The sequence below is a fragment of the Leptinotarsa decemlineata genome, unplaced genomic scaffold (genome assembly GCF_025532065.1).
Source record: "Leptinotarsa decemlineata unplaced genomic scaffold, Ldec_3_MD MMD2_tig00026314_RagTag_RagTag, whole genome shotgun sequence".
NCBI lineage: Eukaryota > Metazoa > Arthropoda > Insecta > Coleoptera > Chrysomelidae > Leptinotarsa > Leptinotarsa decemlineata.
In genome coordinates this window covers 474910-492678 of record NW_027412684.1, presented here as the reverse complement: position 1 = coordinate 492678, position 17769 = coordinate 474910, and the positions used below count along the sequence as shown (strand labels likewise).

General features: G+C 39.4%; 2 pseudogenes; both read right to left on the bottom strand.

The window, feature by feature from the left end:
• The window catches only part of LOC141485224 (probable cytochrome P450 6a13), an 18588-nt pseudogene extending 7786 nt beyond the window's left edge, over positions 1-10802 (bottom strand).
• The window catches only part of LOC141485282 (cyclin-dependent kinase 9-like), a 332045-nt pseudogene that overhangs the window by 54527 nt on the left and 259749 nt on the right, over positions 1-17769 (bottom strand).

The window sequence follows — 17769 nt, the reverse complement described above, 5'->3', positions numbered from 1 at the left end:
GACTCGTGAAAATAAATAAGTGTTTCGGACTCATTAAAATAGTGGACATATTCAGTTTTGTGTAAAATTGACAGTATAGATAAAATGGTGTTCAAGGAAAGTGCGCCTAGTGGACTTGAAAGTTGCCGAATTGAAGCAAGAATTGGAGGAGAGAGAACTGGATTCTTCCGGAAAAAATCAGTACTCACAAGAGACTATGGGACAACTTGACTGAATCAGGAGAAGATCCCGAACATATTTATTCGAAGTTTCTGGGGTGATTGGAGTTCAATAATGAACAAACTCGAGGAGAACACCAAATTGCTGAAAGATGAACTTCAACAAAATTCGAAGAGTTTGAAAGATGAACTTCAACAAATTTCGGTAAGTCTGGAGGAGAAGCTTCTGGAAATTCGAAGTGCTTGAAGGAGAACTTCTAGAAAATGCAGAAGCTTGAAGAAAGAGCTTTGTAGTGTGGCAAGTCTACTCGGAGAAAGGATAGGAACCATAGAGACAGAGATAGACAAAATCAGAGAGGAAATCAAAGGGGAGATCAAAGATGAAATCGGAGTAGAAATGAAGAAAATGGGAAAAACGGTTAGGCAATGAAATCAAAGGCGAATTCGAGGCAGAAATCAGCAATATGAAAAAACAATTAGCAAGTTGCAAAACCAAATTGTTAATTCTGACCACCCCACAGAAACGGTTACTGAAAACTCAATTCCGGAACTGAAAGATGTCAAACTCAGTTCTGAACCAGGAAAGCTTTCCATGAAGCCGCCCCAGTTCGACGAAAAAACTCCTTGGGCAAATTACCGCCGACAATTTGAAGCTGCGGCCAGAGCGAATGGATGGAATGCAGGAGAAAAGGCGGTAGCATTAACATTGGCGTTGCGTGGAGAAGCAACGAATATCCTGCAAACCCTCACGGCCCAGGAACAGAAAGACTATGACCAACTTGTAAAGCATCTTGAGCTGCGGTATGGACAGGCCCACCTTTACCATTCACATCTCAAGAACCGCTGCCAGAAATCAGGAGAATCCCTACAGGAGTTTGAAGTCGACATAGCTCGATTGGTCCGTCTGGCGTATCCTGCTACACCCGAAAATGTAATGGAGCGGTTAGCAGTTCAGGCATTCTTGGATGGACTTCGCGACCAAGAAACGAAGCAGGCCTTGACGCTAGCTCGTCCCAAACATCTTGTGGCAAGAGCTCTGGAGTTTGAGGCTATAAAACAATCCTGCAAAGGCCAGAGCAAAGTTCAAACTATGGAGGAAGATGGGCAGGGTTCTGCTGATATTGAGGTCACTATTAGAAAGGCGATAAAAGGAGTTTTGTCTGAAAGAAAACAAATAAGATGCCTGAACCGTGGGAAAATTGGGCATGTGCGTAGCAAATGTCCAAGCATTCAAAAAAACCAACACCAAATCAAAAAAACTAGAGAGGTTCCATGAGAAGGTGCAATCGTCAGCCGTTATCCAGCAAGCCCCCGTAATAAACGCAGATGCCCTGTCACGGAGACCATGCCCCGATGACTGCTCACATTGCCGACGAGCAGAAGAGAAGGAAGCAGCCATTTGTCGAACTAGAGCTGTAGACGACAACTGGGAGGATAATGAGATCAGGGAAGACCAAGAGAAAGACCCAGATCTTGGTTTAGTCATCGACTGGAAGAAAAGTAATCAAAGACCAACGTGGCAGACGGTAGCAGGTTATTCGCCAGCGGTTAAGTCCTACTGGGCACAATGGAACTCCCTTACCTGGAAAACGGGGTTCTGAAGCGGGTGTTGGAGTCTGAAGACGGTGCAGAAGAAATGCACCAGACAGTGGTACCCAGGAGCAGACGGCGGGAGGTGCTCAAAGAAATCCATGATGGAGTCACTGGAGGACATCTGGGAGTAACGAAGACCCTCCAGAAAGTAAGACAACGGTTTTACTGGGTTAATTGTCAAGCCGACGTCAAGGACTGGTGCAGAAAGTGTACTGTATGCGCTGCCAGTAACGGACCTAGGATACGACCGAAAGCTCCAATGCGCCAGTACAACGTGGGTAGTCCTTTCGAGAGAATCGCCATCGATATCGCCGGCCCGTACCCAGAGTCCACCATGGGAACAAATACATCCTGGTAGCCATGGACTACTTCAGCAAGTGGGCAGAAGCCTATGCCCTGCCCAACCAGGAAGCCTTTACCGTCGCTGACGTCCTGGTAAAGGAATGGATATGTCGATTCGGTGTCCCATTGGAGCTGCATTCGGACCAGGGCAGAAATTTTGAGTCCAACATGTTCCAAGAAATAAACTGTTGGACATTCGAAAGACCAGAACCACAGCCTTACATCCACAGTCCGACGGAATGGTGGAACGAATGAATAGGACTATAAACCGCCACTTGTCCAAGGTAGTCTCTGACCATCAAAGAGACTGGGACCAATACCTCCACCTGTTCCTGCTGGCTTATCGTTCGGCAGTGCACGAGTCAACCGGCCAAACCCCTGCCTGGGACGAGAGCTGCGGCTTCCTTGCGACCTAAAATTTGGGATGCCTCCAGAACAAGACACTGCGGGGAAGACTATGTCAGCAAGCTTCGGCAGAGAATGGACGACATTCATGAACGAGTCCGTCTGAACATCGGAGTGCCAGCGATAGGATGAAGGAGGCCTATGACATCAAGGCGAATGCTGGAGGATTCGAAATCGGCGACCTAGTTTGGCTGTACAATCCTAAGCGCCGCCGTGGTTTATCACCGAAGTTGCGGAAACTCGTGGGAAGGACCGTACAAAATCATGAAAAATATTAATGACCTCGTCTACCGAATCCATAAGCCACCTCGAGGAAAACCTAGGGTCGTCCATTTTAATAGACTGGCTCCTTATGCTGGAAATCACGACCAAGTTCGCGCCCTCAGACCACCAGAGGATGAAATGACGTTCCAGCATTTCATGTCTTTATACTCGAACGGACAGAAGGTCGTACATGGGGAACTCGAGAAGAGCCACGAGACCTTTTCAAGGTTCCAGTTGATTACGCCCTAGCGCACTGCGTGGCAGAGGATCTCCAAATGTCCAAGGGCATCGCTGTGGTATTCAACAAGAAATTCGGTCAGCTTCAAACGTTACGAGAACAGAATCCAGAAGTCGGAGGAGTGCTACAGTTGAAGAAGGGTCAGAGAAACATCTTCTACTTGGTGACCAAAAAGCATTCTCGAGACAAACCATCCTATGAAGATGTCTGGAGGAGTCTTACTAGACTGAAGGAGACGATGCTCGACCAAAATCTCGTGGAGTTGGCGATCCCGAAATTAGCCTCTTGGCTCGACAGGCTGGACTGGAGAATTGTGAGAAGCATGTTGGAAACGATCTTCAGATCCAGCGGCATCCAGATTCTGGTGTGTGGTAACCATCTTCCACGACCGAGCATAAAGACTGTGGAGTGTTACTTCCATCGAACTTCACAGTGCCAATATGGAGAGTTCTGCAGGTATCGACACACGCCAAGGATGACATTTCGGGGCGAAACGTCTTTAAGAAGGGGGCAATGTAATGAATCTGAAGCCGGCCTGACCGATGCATGACGCATCACGGAATACCGCGAAAGAGCGAGAAGGATGCGGATGAGTCCCAAAATCCGCAGAGGGATCCGGAACGTTCGTTGACAATATAAAAACGTCGCTCTTCGTCCCGAAGGGGAGTCTGAACCAAGAAAGCGAATCGAGCGGTTAACAAACGGTGAAGATAAATTAAGCGTTAGTTACTGAGTGGTGTAAATAAATTAGTTGTGATATTGAAGTATTGTTAAAATAAATTTGTTTAAGACAGTTAATTCTTTAATTCGTTACAATATCTTCTGTGTATCAGAAGATTGGTGTGAGGAAGGGGAGATAGACATAATCAATCTGAATAACTACTTCTTTGCTAGCACCTATCGCCGAAGCGAAAGTCGAGGAGAAGGAACAACTATATATAAGAAAACTTGTTCATCTAATGAATACAGTCACTGGCCTTAAAAACCTAAAAACTGAAAATGAATTTGATTAACCTTCTTGTGAATTTGAAATTTAATAATCTATATGTATATGACTTTGTGTTTACATGTCGCTAACTAGTAGCTTGGGATTTTTCATTGAATTGCGAAGGCTTCATAAAGACTCAAATTGAGAAGGTATACTCATTAAATATATGCAAAAAGAAATGCATAGATTTGGAGACATCCAAAAGAGCGTTCAGGAAGAATAGGCAAAGAATTTGGAATATTTAGACAAGATCAAATGGACTGTAAACCCATTCCAACAATACGAGTCACCGGGACCAGATGGCAATAATCCAGCGATGCTGCTGTAGAACCCGAACATTCACTTCAAAATGTGTGTATAATTCACAGAGAACGTTTGGCTCTGGGATACATACCCAAAACATGGACACTATTTAGGACCACCTTCATTAGGAAACTTGGAAAATTGGACAGGATTTGGCGGGGGCCTTGAGGCCAGTCAGTTTCATGTCATTTGCATTGAAATGATTGGAAAAACTACTTGACAGACACAGAAGGAAAAAAGCTCTTGTTAACAGACTACTATCGAGACCAATATGTTTACAGTATGTCAACAGGAACGGATTTATGCTGGATCACGAAAGAAGCACAATATGCTCACAAAAACAAGGAAATACTTTCAGCTGATTTCTCGCATATTAAGGGTCATTTGTTATACGTCCCTAGAATCAATCATCAAGGCGTATATGGGAAGAAGATTCGACGACACAAACTGCAGGTGGATTGAGTGTATGTTTGGAGAAAGAATGGTGTATTTACGATCATTCGAAACCATACAACTACGCACAAATTTGTATCAATTGAACACTGAAATTTAGATTGAATATTCAATGGGACTTCAGATAAATGATTTTTACACAAGTATCCCTCTATAGATACTCCCAATCCCCAATATACCATAGGGTTTGAAATGAAACGCCAGTATAAGTCTGAACGATTTAAAGAGTTTCGATCAAAATGATGAACTGAACTGAGTTATATACCTATAGTCATTACCTTCAACGTTGTGATAATTCACAAACCAAACCAAACCAAAAATTTGTATTAAGAAATACAGATTTTTATTTGGTTTGGTTAGGTTAGTTTAGGTTAGGTTAGGTTAGGTTGAGTATAGATATATAATCTCAATAATAATATTATTATATTATTGAACTACAACAACATTTAACAGACGGAATTCGGGAGATCTGGGATAGGAAACAATTATTCTTTCAGATTAGATCGGGACTGCGTGATCTCACGTGGTTGCGCACAATAAATACAATTAGTACAATGGATAATCTGCACAATTATTTGAATAGTATTGCAAGTCGCGTAGCAATTTTGTAGTAAGTTAGAGCAATAAAAGGAATAAAATGTATCGATATATATATTCGGACAAAAAGGCTTATTATATAGGGTTTCCATGATTTTTCTCACTGCGTATATGTTATACAATTGCAATATTTTCAGAAGTATCATAGATATGATGGAATGATATTCAACATATCATTTCGAACGTGAAAGTTAATTTTTTTTTCAATGTGGAAGTGACTTTTTCGAACGAATTAGGCTCTCAAATCACAACATACACAGTGGATGTAGAAAGTCACTCTTACCTAACTTTCGAACGAAATTAGAATTCAGGATCAGACGAAATATGAGTGAAAAACCAGCATTTTTTTGAGACTCTGAAGTAGATTCGCTTATTTCTACTGAAAACACGTGTAACTGAGGATAAAACATCAACCTTGGATAAACATGTGAAAAACGTAATCAAAATATCGGTGGTTCATGATCCTGAAATGGCTAGAAAATCACAATTCACTTCATAAAGTGATGAAACTGAGGTTAGTTTATATTCTGATCCATCTTCAAACTAATCACTGCTATTCGGTACATTTCACCTCAATAAAATGAAAAAAGTTACAAAATTCATGCTTGCGATTTTTTATATTCTGCATACCTGATGGATTCAAAAAATTTGTTGTTCAAATTACACTTCGTTTTGAGATTCTCACTGGACGGTTAACAGATCATGAAACGTAATTTGCTCAACAATAACTTTCTCAAGCGTTTTCATTCAATGTGTATACAGATATACGAACGTGTCTGACACGTGTGCGGTTTTGTGAACTGTCAAGTAAAAATCCCACAATGAAGTGTTACTTGAATAGGTTATGGATTTACACCAAGTGAAGGCCAATTTCATTACATAGAATTCATTGTAGCAAATCGAATTGAATATTTCATAACTTCTATTTATTGTATTCGCTGCTGAAAAGCTAGTGTAACTTTTATTCAATGAACATAAAAGATGATTTTTTTCCGTTTAACTCAGCATTTCTGAATTTGAATGGTGTTTTTCATTTTTTGTTGTTTCACATTATTCAAACGAAATGTAATTCTTACTGACTCACTTATTTCTCTCTCTTCTCTCTTCTTTATTGGCCGATGCTTCCTGTTCAGGCGCAATTGGGGCCAGCTCAATACGGGGGTTGTCCTTGTCTGGGTTAGCACTCAGTAACAACCCTTATATTTTAAATTCTGAATCATGCTGTCGTCTTCTTAGAGTTTGTTCGTCTACTTCTTCTCGTGCTATGAGAATGTTAGGGATTGACAAAGAAACACAAACAAAATGTTCTGGGATATATGAAGAAATTTAAGTATAGGAATTTAGTTTATTAAAGGTTTATAGTTTGATTTTATTGTAATCCAAAAATTGGATAAGAATCTTTATGATTGTATATTCAGATTACGGAAAACTTGAAATATGTTAAAGGGGGAATTAATACCATGTTTAATAAGTTCAAAATAAATATCTCTGTAGGGATAACATTGATAGGGCATTCCAGGAAAATATGGTTTACGTTTTCTACTAGACCGCATTCACAGTATGGGTGATCAACTATTCCTAACTTGTACTGATGTTCTTTAGTATGACAATGACCGGTTTTCATCCGTATTATGGTGGTGATGTGTTCCTATCTATGTACGGTAGGGAGAATATTGCTATTTTACTGGGGTATTTTTCATGTACTTTGTTATAGGATTTACCTGTTTTTATAATGTCATTTTCCCATAGCGACTTAAATTTTTTTATGATATTATTTTTTTAAATCGAGTATATTGTGTTGTTGTCTATTTTGATTTTTAATGGGATGTTCAAGTTGGTTCCTATTTTTGCTAAGCAATCTGCTCTCTCATTCCCTATGATGTCTGAATGTCCAGGTATCCATGCAAATTTGAAAATGATATTGTTTAAAGAAGCGTGATATGCCATATTCCTGATCGAAAGACTAATGTGGTCGATTTTGGACGTGACCTTTTTCAGCAAGATTTTTTCTAATGCACTTTTGGAGTCCGTAAGTATAAATTTTTTTTAAAATTTTTTCTTAAACATGTCATCATACCTTCGTGGATAGCTATTAATTCTGCGTCACATATGTTTAATATGTCGTTGACCCTAGCTGAAAAGGAATAATCTATATCTGGTATGAAGATCCCTATACCCGTTTTTCCTTCCTTTTTGGATGCATCTGTATATACGAACTTATATTGATTTTTAAATTCTTCAGTGGCTATTTCAAATCATATTATTATTAAAATTTGTTTTTTCCATATTTAAATTTATTACTGTCATTTCATGTGTGTAGGTCTTAAAGTTAAAGCTGAAACAAGGAGGAATCTCATTAGTGTATACCCAAGTTTTATAAGGTTGAAGATTTTCTAGTACTGTTACCAAATATGGTTTTTCTCTATTTTTCCAGTAACCTAATTTCTCATCGCAGATTGCTTTAAGGGTAGTGAAAGTTGGATTATTGGTGAGTTGCATGCCAGTCTGTATGTCAGAAATTGGAGGCTAACAAGAGTTGACGATATTCTATTTTATTTCCCCAGTTTCCCCTAGTAATGCGTTTATGGGTGTGGATTTCATTGTACCTGTTATTAACCTTAGCCTTGATTGTGAATTTTGTTAAGAGTGTTTAAGTTTCTTCTAGTGGTGGGTTTGAAGAACATGGAGCCAAAATCTAAATGTGATTGTACTAGTCCTTGTAAGTTAGCATCATAGTTTTAGGATCAGATCCCCACCATACTTTGCAGAAACATTTCAGAACATTAAGTCCTTCCTTGCTTTCCTAGTAATGTGTCTATATGTTTATCCATTTCAGATTGAAATTTATGATCATACCTAGGTAATTAACCTCGTTTTTTAAATTGATTGTTGCATTATTTATCTTTATATTAAGAGATTTATTTTGTATTTTTTTTATCATTTCCATCCAATCGAAATCGCAGTTGATCAACCCAGATACTTGAAATACTTTATTTCATATTTTAGTAGTGTCTTTCAAATTATTCATACCAGAATATTACACCATTCGTTAGTTTTACTCGCTAGTAACGCACTACAGTTTAGCCTAATAAATGTTCAAAATATTCACCTCCACGCACTGACAAAAAAGATGCTGATTTAAAAATGCTTTTGACTCAGAATGGCGAAGTCTATTTGCCTTTGATCCGGAAGATAAAACAGGTTCCTTTTTACGTCCACACTGTATAATGATAATTTCATTCCTAAGAGTGAGAGTACTGCTATATTTGTTCCCCAAATGATAATTAGCCATATTATGATGATGAAAATATTGCAAAATACAACAACAAACAAAATTGCCTTATGAAAATATTTGTGACAAAAATGTAACTATATCACAGTTGATTTGACAATTCATTGTTGATACAAATCATGATATTATAAAACAACAATAAAAATTCAAATCAATTGGCGCCTGAGGCGACTTTATTGATTCCAGTGGCGCATTTGCTTTTTCAGCTGCAGGAAAACCGGAAAAACCTGCAGCACCACATCATCTAAAGATTTTGTATAATTAATTTTGACACACATTTGGCATTGAATATTAGGAGCAAGAACTGAAAAGAGTAGATTTCGAGTAAATATTCATAGAGTTCAGAAAACTCTAGAGAAATTTCTTATTAGTCAGTGGGCTATGTTTGAAGACTGACAGTAAAAAAATCTGAATTCTTTCAGAGTATTTCATTTCTCTTCCTAAGTTGGAGCGAACAACAAAATGTCACTCCATATAGTGGACGAGGTATTAACCAACTACATATCCAAAATTTGCCCGATTCCTCTGAATAAGGAGAAAAACTTTCTTATTAGTCAGTGGGATATGCTCGAAGACTGGTAGTGAACAAATCTAAAGAAATGAACTTCAAACGTTCAAGCCAGTCTCAGATATACCAAACAACTACTCATCTGGCTAATACAACGAAGTGCTTTGGAATATATGCGACCGTTGTCAGTGCAGGAATCTTCACAGAACATTTCCTGCATATGAAATTGACAATACAATTGAAAGAGTCGACCTTCAATTTTGGAACGGACACACTTGCAGACCGGTTTTGGGCAATTAGCCACTCGTACGTGCAAGACAGTGCCCTGTCGCCGGTCGGATTTAATCCAATGCCTTTCGTGATATAAGCCAGGGGAGAAGTTGTTTTCTGATAGGCGTCAGTCCATTCAACCTAGTGTGTAGGTATACTCGAGACTGTCTTGAACGTTTGAAGTTCATTTCTTTAGATTTGTTTACTGCCAGTTTTCAAGCATAGCCACTGACTAATGAAAAAGTTATTCTTCCTCATTCGGAGGAATCGGGTAAATTTCGGATATGCAGTTGGTTAGTACCTCGTCCACTAGATGGAGTGACATTTTGTATTTCGCTCCAACTCAGGAAAAGGAATAAAATACTCTGAAAAAATTCCGATTTCCAATTATAGAGTATCATTGACTTTAGGTCGATGATGGCCACTATCTTGCACTGACGAGTGGCCAATGTGCCTGAAACCGGTATGCAATTGTGCCCGTTCCAAAATTGAAGGTCGACTCTTTCAGATGTATTGCCAATTGTATATACAGAAAATTTTCTGCGAAGATTCCTGCACTGCCGCCGGTCGGATATAATCCAACGCCCTTCGTGGTATTAGCCAGGGGAGTAGTTGTTTTCTGATAGGCGTCAGTCCATTCAACCTACTGTGTAGGTATATCCGAGAGTGGCTTGAACATTTAAAGTTCATTTCTTTAGATCTAGAGAACTTGTTACAAATATAGTTTTTTCAATTTTTTTCTGACAATCCTAATATATGTTGTTTGTCAATATTATCACATACGAGTATGTGCAGTACAGAGACATGTTTTCATGCTCAATGGGATTGCTCATCACTATAGTCGTCCTCTCAAGAAGTTCCTAGAATTCAAGTTTTCAATAATATCAATTCTTGAATTCCATTTATGGTCAATTAGTGCAAATCAAAGACTTGGGGAATATATCACGAATTCAATTCAATCATAATCCCGTATGAATGAGAAATCAACACAATTCGTTGAGAAAGAAGTTTGTTTGTCACTCCAACCATTTATACAGAAAGATAGTCCATGAAAATGAATTTTATTCGAATAATAACCCCTAAACAATCAGGGCTAGTGTCAAGTTACTTGCCTCAATTAAAAGGCGATTTTCTCTTCTGGTCAAAAGTATCTACCCAGCGTAAGATGTTGAACAGTGAGGGTCAAAATCCTCCTTCAAACTGTTTTCCTTTGAAACGAAATTGTGTTTTCGATTCCTCATATCATCTTCTGAGTGGAAGTTTTCAAATTATCACCCTGCATGTAAGGTTATACTATAAAGTCAATATCGAATAGGTCATAACGTAATAATTAATTTCGTGCAGAAACACTCACCCAAAAGTTCCTTGTCCAATTTTGGTAATGATCTCATATTTACTGACTGGATGGCAATACGGAAAATTGAAGTTTTGTACATATTTTATCTTTTGTTCAAATTCATCGAAGAGAGTTTCATCTGAATATTCTCCACAACCACATAACATAATTATTAATTTCAGGTTAATTCAATTGAAATAAAATTTCTGTAATGAAACTACTCACTTGAAACTGTGAGCAAGCCAGTTCGTTCTATGATACAAACTTATTCAGAAAAATACACTGTTGAAAAAGAACTGGTTGGAAACATTAATATATGACATAAAATTCTACTCTCACTGAACTTTTCGTCTCCGATTCATGGAAGTCATGACTTTTGATACGCCCATGTTATTGATTTCAATTCAATTTGCTGATTGAGACCCTTATTTTTGAATGCCTTCAATTTTTCACTTCCATTGTCATATAAGTACTTTTATGGCAGCATCATTCACGGTTCACAATACATATATTTATCTCACAAAAAATCTTTTTTTATGTTCAACGCCAAAGTGTATTAGTCTGGTCCGATAGGTCATTTTTTCACGAATTCCAGTTTGTGGAAATCAATCAAACCAAACCCATACCAAAACCATAAGTATTAGATTGCAGAATCATTTTTCTTTCGAGGGCAAAACACAAGCACTGGAAAATCTTTAAGGCGCCTTCAGAGCGGTGCCTGTGTGAAAGTACCGATTCACATTGGATTTGAATCGCTGGAGATTGAATTCATTTGGAAAAACGTTCTCAGGAAGTTCATTCCACATAAACGCAGTTCACCAGATGAGAGGGTTCTGAGGTGTATTGAGTTGAACCTCAAAATGATGAGCAGCCACAGTCCGTCGCGTATTTCTAATATGTACCGCTCTCGGTGGAGTCAAATGTGCCAAGTCACTTGAACACTTCCTTAGAAGTATCTTTAAAAGAGAAACAAATCTCCAACCTTTCTTCGATGTTCCAGGCTATCAAGGTTGCACGTGATATTTGCGTCTCCAATCAGGCGGATGGCTCTGAATGGAATCCAGCAACTTCAGGGTATGTTTGGGGGTAGGGCTCCATGCATGAGAACAATACTACAAAAAGGGCTGATCTGATTGTAAAATGGATATCCTGAAAACTTCTCTACTTTCGAATACAATTTGCTAGAAATGCGAATCTGACGGAGAATTCGCACCAGTATTCTACAAGCTCTTCAACTTCTCTTAGAAAAGACTTATATTAGGACTGTTCAAGTTCAACTATAAAAAAAAAAAATATTTCGAACAAATGATCAGTTGCTTCACTATCAGCTGTATCGATAAATAATCATGAAGAAAGCTATTAGTTATAGTATTTATTGTTATCAAGATAAGCGACTTTGGAAATATGCGTTTGTGAAAAGCTTGTGTGACGTCATAAGACATTTGAGATTATCACTACAGTGCCTGAACTACCTGAACTGGTATAATTCGAAGCATTCAAAATGTTCGGAGTTCAATTGAATATGTTCGGAGTTCAAATGAAGATGTCAAGTGGAGCAAGATTTAATTGAGGCAAGCTCTAGTAATTTACCAAAGTTAGATTTATTCATGGTTATCGAATACTTCTCTAAGGACTCCATTGATAGTGAAATGAAGCAAGTTCAGAGATGATTTATGAGAATGAATAACAAAAATATTGATATTATATAATATGAATATGTTGATGGATGTAGCCATTTCTCGGTGGTAGGAGATCATCATGAAAATGAGAAATAAAACTTTCTGTCTTTTTTGGTTTCAGAATTAATGTTGAAGAAATCACAAATTTGATAAATGTGTCTTTGAGAGACACATAAGTACAAAGAACATGACCTCTGTAAATGTTTCCTCGCAGTAGGACCAAGCGATTTCTACCAAATAATAACTATTATTCTGGCATATACTATGATGGATTTTAAATTATATCCGACAAGCATTCATACAAGTTTTCTCTCAGGAAAAATTCTTGTAAATGCTATAGAATGATTTTGGAGCACTATTCAACGTGAATGCAGGATATATATAACCAAGTTAACAGGGTTCAGAACTACAGTCATTTACGACTTCATACCGCATTTCTGCAGATTTCGTTGAGAAAAATAGGTAGAATTTCCTCTGTGAGAAAACTTGTATATCCCTAGGCTGCTAGGGGACTGAGGGTGGCTGTCACCGACACGCGACACCCTGAGGTCACCCTGAGTCATGGTCAAGCAGACCTGATCCAGGAGGGACTTGTCCGCGAATTGGACAATACTCCCTCTGGTAGCCTCGAAAATCTGCAATTCAAAAAGACTTCATTCGGCACAGGGGTCCTATGGATAACCTGCGCGAATGAAGGGACAAAAAAATGGCTCAGAGGAAGCATGGAAACTTGGGAAATCTTTGGGGGGGTCGTACTTGACTGTGGTTGAGGCCAACGAACTCCCTAAGAGAACAAGGGTCCTAGCCTTCATTCCGGGCCAAAAAGACGAGGAGGCTACAGTTAAGACACGCCTCAGTAAGCAGAATCCTGCCCTGGTAGTGGAAAACTGAATCCTCCTGAGCAGAAAAGTGGAAGAGGAAGGACAAATCCTGGCCTACTCCACGAATAAAAGTTCCTTCAGGACCTTGGAGGGGAACATGTTTAAAGCCTATTACAAGCTGGGCATGGTCACCTTCAAGGTCCTGAAGGGTCTTAACAGCAATGTTCAGAGTGATACAAATAAACCTGCAACACAGTAAGGGGGCCTCGGCTGTCCTTACCAAAGTGATGGGGGGTTTGATATCGCTCTCATACAAGAACCCTGGGTGTACTGGGGAAAAATAATGGGATTGGGGTGCATCAGAGTGGAGTTAATTTATAACAGAACGTTAGAGACCCCAAAAACATGCATAATCATCGGTAAAGGAATAAATATACTCCCTTTGAGTAATTTGTGTTCCAGAGACTTGACGGCAGTCAAAATAAAGACGACTGGCGGGGGCGGACCTGAGGAAATCGTCATTGGATCAGCATACCTCCCTTACGACAGTCCGGAACCACCACCAACCAGGGAAGTGGAGGAATTGGTTAGGGCCTACCAAGCAGAGGGACTACAACTTATAATTGGCTGTGATGCCAATGCACACCACTTGACCTGGGGAAGCACAAACACCAATGAAAGAGGTAAGCACTAACTACAGTTTATTATGGCAAATAACTTGGACATTTTGAACATAGGCAATAAACCTACTTTCGTAAATGCGAGACGAAGTGAAGTGATAGACGTAACGATAGGACCTACATTTGTAAGTAACTACGCTCGGAAATGGAATGTGTCCGATGAGGAAAGTTGTTCAGACCATCGACACATGAACTTTGAAATCGGAGGATTCAGACCTCGATCCTAACATATCAAAATCCCCGAAAAACAAACTGTAGAGCCTATACGGTGGACCTGGAAACCTGTTTAGACCGCATGGATTTTGCATCAGAAATTCCATTGACCTAGAGTTGGCAGCAGATCGATTACAGGGAGCTATCATCTCTACGTACAACGAACATTGTCCCATAGTAAATCAGAGATCAAACAGGAATGTGCCCTGGTGTAATGAAGATCTGGCAAGGATGAGGCAAGAAACTAGAAAAGCCTTCAAAATCAGGTTCATGGGACCAATACAGAAGGGCCCTAACTGAATATATCAAAGTCCTGAGAAAATCCAAGAGAGATACGTGGAGAAGGCGATGTGAGGAGGTCGAACAGACCTAAGCATGTGCCAGGCTCTACAAAATACTCTCGAAGGAACCTCAGGTCTCAATGAATAATTTGAAAACAAATACGGAGGAGTATACAAAAACCGGAGAAGAGACTATTAGAGAGCTTTTCTGGGTACACTTTCCCGGGTCAGAAATTACAAATCTAACCCGGAGTCCTAGGTGAATTCAGAACTGAAGACCCCGAAAAGGGCATCCAGGGAGGACTGGCAAACGACAAAGAAATGGGCTATAAACTCATTTCAACCCTACAAGTCGCCGGGATCGGATGGCATATACCCAGTAATGCTTCAAAAGGGATCGGAAGTACTTTTCAAAAAATTGTGTATAATTCTCAGGGCAAGCTTAGCACTGGGACACATACCAAAAATTTGGATAAGGGCCACCTTCATTCCGAAACCTGTGAAAATCGGACTGGGCTCGGGGAAGGCTTTGAGACCAATTAGTCTCATGTCGTTTGCGTTGAAAACGCTAGAAAAACTACTTGACAGGCATATTAGGGACGTAACACTGGCTATCAGACCATTACATCGAGAACAATATGCATACAGGTCAGGTATGTCAACAGAAACGGCTCTATGTCGGGTAACAGAAAAAGTAGAATATACCTACAAAAACAAGGAAGTACTCTCAGCTGCTTTCTTGGACATTGAGGGCGCATTTGATAATACGTCGTTAGAATCAATCATCCAGGCGTCGAAGAGAAGAGATCGACAAGACAAGCTGCAGGTGGATAGACTGCATGCATAGGGAAAGATTGGTATATACAATCATTATGGGGGAAACAGTCGTGGCACGGGTAGCAAGGGGCTGTCCACAGGGGGGAGTTCTTTCCCCTCTGTTATGGAACCTCGTAATGGACGAGCTGCTATGTCTCCTGGACCGTAATGGGTATCAACCACTGGGCTATGCAGACGACTTAGTCATCCTAGTCCAGGGTAAATACAATAATGTAGTGAAGGGATGCATGCAGCAGGTCCTGAACATCATAACAAGATGGACCAAAGAGGAAGGGCTTAACATAAGCCCATCCCAATCGACCATAGTAGCATTCACTAAGAGGACTAATACGAAGGGTCTCGGACCTCTAAAACTTCGAGGTGAAGAAATACAAGTGTCGGGGGAGGATAAATTTCTGGGAGTAATCCTAGACTCCAAACTGACCTGGAACCAACATTTGGACAGGATAAAGAGGAAAGCGGAGGTGGCACTGATGCTCGCCAGACGCACCTATGGAAAAACATGGGGACTAAAACCAGACATGGTATATTGGCTATACACGATGGTGGTTAAACCTATGATAACATACGCATCTCTGGTCTGGTGGCCAAAGATGAAGAAGGCGACCGCCATCAACAAACTAGGCAAGGTGCAAAGACTTGCATGTTTGGAAATGACGGGAGCAATGAGAACTACCACAACAGCTGCATTGGAGACACTCCTGAATCTACCTCCCTTACACTTTGTGATAATGGGGGAGGTCAGGATGGGCCAATTCAGACTGGAAAACTCACCGAACTACAGAAGATCGGACCAAACAGAAATTTCGGAACAAGTGGAGGAGAACATATTGAATATGTGCACGGACCACATGACACCGAAGTACACCTTTAACACAAACTTCACGGCCAAAATCATAAGCCGTGAAGAGTGGAAGACCATTAGTTATCCCGAAAACATGTTTGGAAAAAACACCTGGTATACAGATGGATCGAAGACCAAACATGGAACGAGAGCTGGAATATACCGAGCGGTTAGAAATCTAAACTACAGCTATCTGCTAGGACTATATACATCCGTATTTCAGGCGGTGTATGCTATCGTGCAGTGAGCAAGGCTTAATAAATTGAGACCTCAAAGAAATGAACGGATCATTATTTTTACAGACAGCAAGAGCGCACTAGGGGCTCTGACAAACCCGAAGGTGACATCAAAACTGGTCTGGGAATGCCATGAAGAACTAAATGATCTTGCAAACAGGAACAAATTAACTTTGTACTGGGTGCCAGGGCATTCAGGAATCACAGGTAATGATAAAGCTGATGAATGCGCTAGACGCGGATCATCAACTTCAAATATAGGTCCTGAACCAGCTCTGAAGGTATCAAAATCACTGGTATGAAACCAGATTAGGATATGGACCAATAAGAAGCACACAGAGTACTGGACAAAAGTACCTGGCAACAAAAGCAGTAGAACCTTCATTGGGGAACCGTCCGAGAAAAGAACCGAAGAACTACTTCAATATAGTAGGGATCGGCTCAGATTGATTACAGGATTACTAACCGGTCATTGCCCGCCGGTATATATATATATATATATAATATATATATATATATAATATATATATATATATATAAATATATATATATAATATATATATATATATATATATATATATATATATATATATATATATAATTATGAAACAACAAAAATTAATTGGCGCTCCGGGGCGACTTCATTGATTCCAGAACCTGCAGCATTACATCATCTGAAGATCTTGATCTGCCAATGTCCTCTCTTTCATAAAACAAAAGATAGGATGTCTCCAGAGGCTTCAATAAATTCAAGACATCGCCAGAACACTTAGTGACAAATTTTCATAATTTCATGGGCAAATTTTCGATATTTTGCTTCATTTTGTTTCTTAAATCAAATTGATGCGTTTAGTAACATGATTTTGCGAAACGATCTAATTCACTCTCAACAAGATGAAGCTCCAACTACATTGCTTTCTTACATTACATATATTTCCAGACAGATTAGCTGAAGGGGAGCGATATAATGACCACCAAGATCATGCGAATTATCGCCTTTATATTTCTCTTTAATGGCAATCTGAAATTGATTGTTCATGAAACACAACCTCGAGATTTGATAAGATACATTTCTTTTTCTATGTTTTATTGCGAAACACTCGTAACTCAAATGTATTCAGAGTTGTGAGTGATTTTCCTGAAAGTACTGAATAAAAAAAATCGAGTATGTGGTGTTTTTGAAACGGTATCTTAGGAATTACATATCATTCAATCCCCCTTGCTGTTTGAGATTTTAAGTATTGTGTTCGCCCCTGCTAGATAATTGATGTGATCTTACTGAAAATTAGCTTTCGAAATGTACCTATTGAAAATAGTTGTTTGTATTTTCCATAGAGGCAGTAATATAGATCGTGGTACATTTTCAAATTCACACCCTGTATAACCAAGTTTTTCCCATCCGTGATATTTCTCAAGTATTTGCCTGTATCA